Source organism: Haliaeetus leucocephalus, unplaced genomic scaffold, assembly GCF_000737465.1.
Source record: "Haliaeetus leucocephalus isolate CR32 unplaced genomic scaffold, Haliaeetus_leucocephalus-4.0 Scaffold2, whole genome shotgun sequence".
In the NCBI taxonomy this organism is placed as follows: domain Eukaryota; kingdom Metazoa; phylum Chordata; class Aves; order Accipitriformes; family Accipitridae; genus Haliaeetus; species Haliaeetus leucocephalus.
Window position 1 is genome coordinate 9775389 of NW_010972438.1, and position 9146 is coordinate 9784534.

The window sequence follows — 9146 nt, forward strand, 5'->3', positions numbered from 1 at the left end:
TTGCAAATTTAGCCAGCTTTTCTCTATGGACATGTAGAAATTGGAGAAAAAAGTTTAGCCTGCCCAGTAAATAACCTCACTATCCATCCAAGTAGGGTAGGCACAAGCATGGTTCCCTCATTGTGCCTTTCAGAAGGTCAATCTTCTGCAAAATGGGGTCCTTGTGCTCTGTTTGCCCCCATGCACAGACCTACAAGTGTTCACTCTGGGGGAATGTGGCTGCTCCCCACACTGCTTTTGAGTTTCAAATCATATTTCAAGAGATGCAATTGCTTCAGGGACCTCTTGTGAGATTATGTGACTCTTTCATCCAAGATTACTCATCCCAAATTGCTAATTCTGCAGAGTAGCTTCTTTATCAGTAATACAAAGATTCCAGAAGCGTACTAGCCTGCTTTAATAGTGCAAATGTCCAGGGCACAGGTGCAAACTGAGAAGCTGCATCTGAGCAAATCTACAGCTGTAGTATCCTGTGCTGGACATTCTGCAGAGATGCATATCAAAGTACTTTGTAAAAGTAATAATTTTGAGTAAAGTATTCACCTGTAGGAATACAGATTAGTTATTGCTATAGCAACCTGTATATATTCTTCAGTTAAAACAATCAATTACAAAATATCAGTCCTACATCTTAGAGTAAGGCCCCAAATTCCATTCTTCAGAGTTAACACACAGGTCAATCACAGCTTGACCTGTATGTTCTACATATAGAACTGGAATACTTTGCTGCACGTTGCTATGTAGCTGTTGAGTTTCACTTTCCATTTATCTAAATACATTAAGAGTGTGTTACATGTAAGCAAAACAACAAAAGAAAATCTCCCAAGTCTTTTAATCACTTGAAACATTGTATTCAGGAAATGTTCGGTTTTGTGGATGTGGGTTTCTGTGCTTTAACACTGCTCTAGCAGTGTGATACTGGAAAGTGTACTCCTATGTTATATCACTCATTCAAGGGCTATTGAACAGGTCAAAGGGGAGCATGTAGAGAGCATGTTGGATTGCCAGTGGGTAGGAGCTTTGCTCAACTTGTGCAATGCAAAGTTAATAAGCATATATTAAAATGAGAATCAATTATCAAGATTAAACCTGGATTAACTCAGGTTACATTGTTAGTGCAATTTCTTCAGAGAGTACAAGAATAAGAATTAGTTGTTAAAACTTACTGTCAAAGAAAATCTTTCCTTGGAAGTGATTACCTATTAAACTGCATTAATTCGTGAAGTTTTAAATTTTTGAAGATTTAACTGATGCAGGAGACAGAATGATATATGTCTGGCAAGTTCACATGTGTCGATACATATATATGTGTACAAACATCTTGTTTTAATTAAATAGCAAAATATGAGCTACTTTACCTACTTCTACTGCAGAGAAAGGTTTTTCCAATACCATTGTAAGAACTTGACTACAACAATATGAAAGGAGCTTTCTTCAGCACACATGTAAGTACTTCCAGTGTAGGGGATGTGGATACTTTTGCTCGTGCTAGTCATTCAAGGAAGCAGTGGAAAGAGATAGGAAGAGGATGGAAAAAACACAGCCTTCCATGTTTTTAATGATTATTAGGAAGCCAATCTGTGGCAAGATGCCATTTAACAAGTTGAGGGAGTAATATTTATCTAATGTAAGAACCTGCTGCACCATAAGGCTTGTGATGTTATTGGTGGAAACCTAATGATTTTTTCCTTCAATGGTCATTCATAATCTACCTTTTTTTTTCATGTTGAAGAACAGATTTCTGGGACTGGTTGTGGAATGTCCATCCTTGGAGATTCAGTTGGCCAAAGTCATGGTTGAAATGATGTAGTGTTCGCAATAGTTACTCTTTTGTCCCAAGGTGGGAGGCGACATTTGCATAGACCCCTTCTAGCCAACATTTTTAGACTGCATAGGAGTTCTAATAAAAATAGCTACTACTTCTCTCTGTACCTCTGACTTACTGATCTTCTAATGCTAGGGGGAGAGGGAAATGCACAGTTCAGCTGGTTATATTGCTGTTGGAAAAAAGAAAATTATTAGCTAACTGAAGTTTGAAGGTAAGGGGGGGGGGGTTTGTTTGTTTGTTCTGGCCATGCTGTCATTTTGGGTTTTATGATTAATGATTAAATTCTTTGATTTCATACCAGTTTGACTTGGGAAAAGACAGATTTCCTGCCAGGCAATAATATCTGTGTGTGAACTTCTAAAGTTTCTACAAGCCATAACCTTGAAATATGTTAAGATTTCCATAGTGCTTTTTTATGCAGTGTTTGTGTGCTTGTGTATTTGTTGCTGTTTACTGAAATTTGGTTTCTTGGCAATTAAGTACTTCTTCAATAGAGAGGAAAAATAAGAAAGCTTTCTGTGGATTTTTTTTTCACTTCCTTTCTTTCCAAAAGCTCATAAAGTGAGAAATGCATGTCCTTTTTATTAATTCTGTGATTAAATTATAAGTTTTAATTTTTTTTCCTTTTCCTTTTGGTAGAAAATGTTAGATCATTTAAAAGACTTCTGGTTTCTGGACAAATTTTTACCATTTCAAGATGCAGGAGCTTAGGTTTCTCAGCTACATTTTCCTTTTCTTCCCATGACCAGATATTATGTGACCCTGTACTTCAGTACATTCTAACAGATTTTAAATAAACCTTCTCTAAATTAGTGAAAGAAAATTAGAAAATTTCCAGGGAAATCCCTTGCCAGATAGCACATCTGTCAGTGCATTTCAAGCTGGAGTAATTTTCATCAGCTTCCATCAGCAGTTTTGTTCAAAACTCAAATAAAATGTTTGCTAAAGGCAAATACAATTATTTTAGGGCATATCTCAAACTTTGATCAAGTACCAAATATTTTACTGTTGAAACTGTAATGTCCCAAATTATATCAACAATGAACTAGTTAAATAAAAAACTAAAAGAAGCATCTGAAATGATGCACAATAGTGTGAAAACCTCTGGAGACATTCTGTAAGCAAAGTGAAATAGAAATGACTACTCTTTCAAATACTGATAATATGCAGAGATGTTTGTCTTCATCACTAGCTGAAAATGTGGCATATCACTATGTAAATTTGATTTTAGTCCTAATTAAATATTTAAAAGATGTTGGCTTTCTGTTGCCCTTTTGAGAAGACAGAATATTCTAGGTACAACAACTTCTGGCTTCATATTACTATAAAAATTGTTATAAATGTGTAAGATCTGTCTTCTAAGTACTGTCTGAAGAAGGATATTTTAGCTGCAATGTAATTGATTTCACTTATCTCGGTGATATTTAAGACCATTGATAATTTTACACAGATTAAATTAGTTAAAAGAGAGTATTATTTTCTTAAGATTTTGTACAATTAGTCTCTGGGAAAACTACTTTATTTTTTCAAACAGTCAGTAAATAGGTAATCACTTTAAAATGATTTAGTATTCAAAAATTTCATTTTAACTTGAATATATTATGCTGGTTTAGTACTTGAGTTCTAGGAAACTCCTTCAGCTGAAACTTGCAGTATCTGGTTCTGATCTTCTGTTGCTAGGTGTAACTCTTCTTGCTTTTAATAAGCAACTTACATGTCATCTAAATGAAATCAGGACTGGAAACTGTCCAGCTTCTACTGTCTCGGGTCAGGTGGCAGGATTGTTTGTTTAGGGCTCTTTCTGCAAGAGCTGTGCTGTCAGAGGGCTTTCACAATGGTATCGGTTGCCTCAAGAGCAATGTACATGTACATGTAGTCTGGAGGAGGCGGTTATCACCAGAAAAGGACTTGCATATAAACCCTCACAAGATCGGCCATCACTTGCTCCTACAGGGTGCAGAGGGACTTTTTTTGGAAGAGGAAGAAGGCACTGCAGAACATGTTGGGGAAATGCTATTTCTCCTTGATTCCCATGTGCACTTCTAGCTTAATTCCTGCCTGATTTATTTTCACAGGAACTAGCAAAGGGAACATGTCAGCTGCTGTTACTGTTGAGAATTAAAATTGAATGCCTCTGATAAAAACTGAAACAACAGTCTCTGCTATGTTTTACCTTCCCAAGTCTCTTATGGTAATGTATAGTAAGTGTTAACAGAAGTAGCACTTGGACCATTTCAAGCAATTGAAGAGAAAATTCAGTAGAAGCCCTGCTGAATTTACCAAGCCTAGGCAAGCTTGGTATTTTATTTTTTTAATGGAATTTTTTTACCCAAGCTTTGTTCATTACCACTTGTGCATGGAAATCAGAGATGCACAATGAGATCATAATTCATTCTTTGTATATAAATGTTACATGTACAAACTGCATGGAGAGAACATTATTAAGAATGCAAAAACAAGCAGTCGAGGGACGAGGGTGTTAACATTAAGGTTGGCATTGCAACCTAAACTCAGCTTCTCTTATGCATATGCATTATGGTGAAGTCTTTAGCTATAAGAATGCATAAGACTTTTCCAGAAGATGTCTTCCTTACTCAGTACACGAGATGGACAGTACTCAATTAATGAGCAGCTATTCAAGATGCTGTTTTATGCTCAGTGTTTGATATGTGGCCCTAAGCCTTATTTACAGTGCATCGTTCAGATGCTGCTCAGAAGTCAGAATTATTAATTTCCTCATAGGCTTTTCTGTGCTGCTCATCACTGCTGTATCCAAGTGCTTCACAGGTTTTAAATTAAATTTATCTCCACAAAACCCCAATGAGGGATGCAGTATTATCTCTATTTTACAGATGGGGAACTGACAGAGATTAAGGTCAGAATAATTCACCAAATTTGGATGCACTTTTTAAGACATAAGATTGGATTTTTAGAGCCCTTCAGATCATGTAGTACATACCGTGTTCAGAAAACAGCACTTGCTACTTCAACTTCAGGTGCATTTTTCTTGTGTCTAGGTATCTTCCTCAGCATCTCAAGTGTGTAAACTGAAAATTATGTGGCACTATTGATCGCTAAGGAAAAGTTTGTATTTGATACCTTATGTAGTATCACACAGGAGCTCTGAGCTTTCTCTGAAAGAGGCAAAACTTCAGTGAATCACCTGCAGAGAAGAGACAGTGGGTCCTGCTGAAAACTCTAATATATGATTTTATTATTAAAGACTGTTTCTTAATGCTTGTACATATATCGGGATTACACAAGCCATCCGAATGCTCATCCTTGTCAGTTTGATTGTTTGCTTTTTACAATGGAGAAAGATTAATTTGAAATATTGAAATTCATGATCCAGTTAATTTGGGGAATGAATATTAATCGAGAAACCCTATTGCCTAAAAGGTAGTATTATCTTTTCTATGATAAATATTAAGAGGATCTTTCCAAATGTACTTTCATGTATTTTCATATTATATTCAGATTTCTTTCCTCTATGAAGACATTCTAAATACCAGAAGATTCATGAGCATGTTTAGCAAAGTACTATTCCTCAGTTTAGGAAAACTTTAATTGGTGATTTTTAAGTGTCATCTCCACATTTTGTATAGCAAATACGATTACATGTACCTGATTTTACTTGTAATTTCTCCATTGGTAGTTTATTTTATGCTAGTTCTTCTTTTAGGCTTGCTGGCTGCTAGAAGAGAAGCATAGATAATTCAAGATAATACCTTAGGTCTTCATAGTCTTTTAAAACCAGCAGTATGGATTTGAACCAAGGCTAAATATAGTGATCCGTGAGTCTTTCTATTAATTCTGGAGAATTTTAATTTTATTGGATTGACCAAGGAACAAAGATTTTACTGTATCTTTTTCTGGCAATTTATGCTCTCCTAAGTCTATCTGTGCTTTCTTTTCTTATCTGTCAGATGGATATTTCTATATATTTTTCTAAAGCTCTGAAATCTTTAGCTGACAATGATTAGAGAAATGAAATGTTTCTTGTGTTCAGTGCGGCTCTGCCTATCAGAATAGTGGCTATGTATGTTGTAATTGCCTAGCTAGTTATAGAAGCAGTTTCTTTAAACACCTTTTTAGTGTTAGCCTATGTTTAGCTTATTATTAGACTACATTCCTCATACTGTGTAAAGTGCATAGCTTTTGTGGAACTGGAATGCTGCTCTCTGTGTAGAGTTGGGAGATTTTGTCCTGGCTATGAAGTGCACTCCCGTAAGCCAATACATCTCTTATAACAACAAGAGAAAATGAATTTTTCAGTAGTTTCAGTCAAAGTCTCTTTTGTTTACAGTTGTAACCGTTTCCAGGCTGCTTAGAACCAGCTATTCCCAGAGCTTTATGGTATTGCTGTGGCATTACTTACAGAGCAACTGCTTGCTATTGAGGAAAAAATGAAAGTTAGTGAGAACTCTGCTTGACTAAGTATAATTACCTACTGGGTAGCTTGTGTAGTACATATGTATCATGTAAATGACCTTTTAAATAATGAAGACCAGGCAAATTACATCCATTATTTAAGAGGTGCAATGATAATCCAAAGTTTTCATTAGAAATAACCAATTTATGCCCACCTTCTGTAAAATATTTGATACTGGTTCTCAAGCAGTCAGGGCTGTAAGTGGAGGGCTGTGGAACTGAGCTAGCAGTCTGTTTTATGAATTATCTGTCCAGTGGAAACCAGTGCAGTCTGAGGAAATCACAAATAAATCAGAGCTTCAGCTTTGACAAATGCTAGCCAAATTCTTGAACCTACAGAGGGATCTCCAGTTGAGTTCTCTGCCAGTTTGCCATAGTTCAGTCTAAACATTCATCCTGCAGATTGTAGATTAAGATTTAATCATGTCTATAGATTTCTAATTACTCATGAATATCTTACTAGAAAGCCTTGCTGGCAAGGATTTCCAAAGCACTTTCACTAGATTATACAGAAATTTGTTCCAGAATTGGTTGCAGAACAGTCATCTGGCACCCAATTCTTATTTAAAGTGTTATCAGGTTTACTGACAAATGAGAACATAATACTGTCTCAGTTATTCCAATTCACCGTGTGACCATAAATGTTTTTTTTTAATCTTGAAAAGCTAAAAGTAGTAACGCTAAAACATTTTTTGTTGATGCCTGAAGTGATGCAGAGTTGGAAAGGAAACCAGAAATACAGCAAAAACATACAAAATTACTTGCTTGGTTTATGGCTTGATTATGTGACTCATGCAATTCTGTGTGGTGAGACTAAGTCAAAAAATAATCATATAGACTATTGTCTAAAAGGAAAAAAAATCAGGAACCTTAGGGTAGTTACAGATAGACTAAAATGCATGTTTTTCAGGATAGTTGGCAACCATGAAGTAAAAAGCAAGCTGGAGAATGTGCATATGCAGGTAAATGTTATAATTAGTATACACTACAACATACTTAAGACATAAGACCATTAAAATAATAACAGTTGTAGAAATTACATGCACTTAAAAATTTTCCTATCTTTTTAAGGAAATGTTTTAAGCAGTCCTTAATCTTTTACCAAAGAAGATGCAGACCAGCATCTTGAAAATGCAGGTTTAGGCTCCTTACCACAATATCTTCCCCTCTGGTTTTGACTTATCTGTATTTCTGCTGCAAGTATTACAGTGGAGAAAATACCTTATTACATCTATATTTTTGAAATTTGACTTTAATAATATTGACAAGATTATCTTTGACTTCTTTTGCTTGTGTAAATTAATGAAAGGAGAAAATGATGGAGTTGTGTTAAGTTTTGATTCTGAAAGTAACCTATGGAAGCTAGAAAACTATATGATACATTTTAGTGGTTGATTTGCTAAGAGCTCATGTCTACAGTGGAAAAAGACTTGTAAAGAAAGCAATTTAAGGTGAAAATCTTTAAATAAAAAAGTGCTTGGGAGATGCATGCAACAATGATGGCTATTTCAGCAGGTAGCATAGTAGTCATTGCCCTAATCTAGGTAAGGCTTACTGTAGCATTATGATGTTGCACAGAAGTTATTATCCTCTGTTATTCCAATTTCAGAGCCTAAGTTTCACTACTGTTATGTCAGGACACCACACTACAGCCTGTTCTCCAAAGTCCAGACAGTTGAATACAGGGAGGTGGATTTACTCAGAGACATCTCTTGCTGTAGCAATGTTTCTTAGAAAACATCAAAACCAAATTCTCCCTAGCATGATTGTGTCTGTGGCCATGTTCCAAATACAAATTTAGGCTGAAATTGACAAACACTGCATTGACCCTTTTTTTTTTCATAAGCATCTGTTGCCTATGTTTCGAGGTCTGTGTCCAGTAAAGGCTCTGACAAACCTCGTGTTGGCTTTAGACAAGGAAATTTGGCTCTTTTGGTTGGGAAGGAGGCAGAATAGCCAGGTCTTACGCTAAAATCTAACCCAAAATCTGTTAGGATTAGTATTTTACTGGACTAAATCTAATGCATGTGTATATTAGATAACAGGAACTGCAAGCCTCTTCTTTCCAGCAGAAAATATCTTACAGAAAGGGGTCATATTCAGTAAATAGATGTGTTTTGATATAACCCTAGTAGGGTTGATTTTCTACTACCAGATATGCAACATCTCCTCAAAATAATCACATAAGACTGGCCTATTTTTGCCTAAATTTAGTTAAGTCATTGTGTTCAGAATTATCTAACCAACCACAGAAAACTGTAAGTAGTTTCCCATCGTGCTTTAATGCTGGTTTGACAGTGAGAAAGAGTTTGTTTCCCTTTCCAAAATTTGCTTATTCTTTCCATTGACTTGTAACCCAGTTGTCGTTCAACATTACCTTGTTGACCGAGTACCTCATAGTGCACTGTTCAAAAATGCAGAAAGCTATGATCCCTGCTACAGGTATCTTTGATAAAGACAGGAAAGCGGCCAGAAAGCAGGAATGTTATTTCCCATTTTCTGAATATGTGGTCAAGTATACAGAGAGCATTTGTGGAAAATCAGAGAGAAAATATGTGCAGAGAGGGAAAGTTAAACCTGGAAAAGTGTACAACCTCTTTTTCTCAGATAGATTCCTTTACTCATGACCACCTTTCTTCAAATAGTTCACTAAAGCATACAGTGTGTATTTTTTGAAAGATTTGCAAACCATTTTGTGCATTTACAGCTGTTTTCTCTATTTTCTTTCCACCATTGTTTGCATGCAGTTTGCAGTCCTACTGGTTTAAATGAAACAGAAATAGTAATAAAAAGTCATGCACGCTTTATTTTGCCAGTGACTATGGTGTAAATATTTAAGGGAGGGCTCTCATTCTTGGGGGGGGGGGGGGGGGGGGGGCAAAAAAAG

The 9146-nt window shown here is 35.9% G+C and overlaps 1 protein-coding gene across 1 annotated transcript in view; it reads left to right on the forward strand.

The window, feature by feature from the left end:
* The first annotated feature begins 8803 nt into the window (after window positions 1–8803).
* The window catches only part of FHIT (fragile histidine triad), a 443079-nt gene continuing 442736 nt past the window's right edge, over window positions 8804–9146 (forward strand). The window contains exon 1 of the mRNA XM_010571031.1: window positions 8804–8814. The gene's annotated coding sequence lies outside the window, so the exon portion shown is untranslated. The remainder of the gene's footprint in view (window positions 8815–9146) is intronic.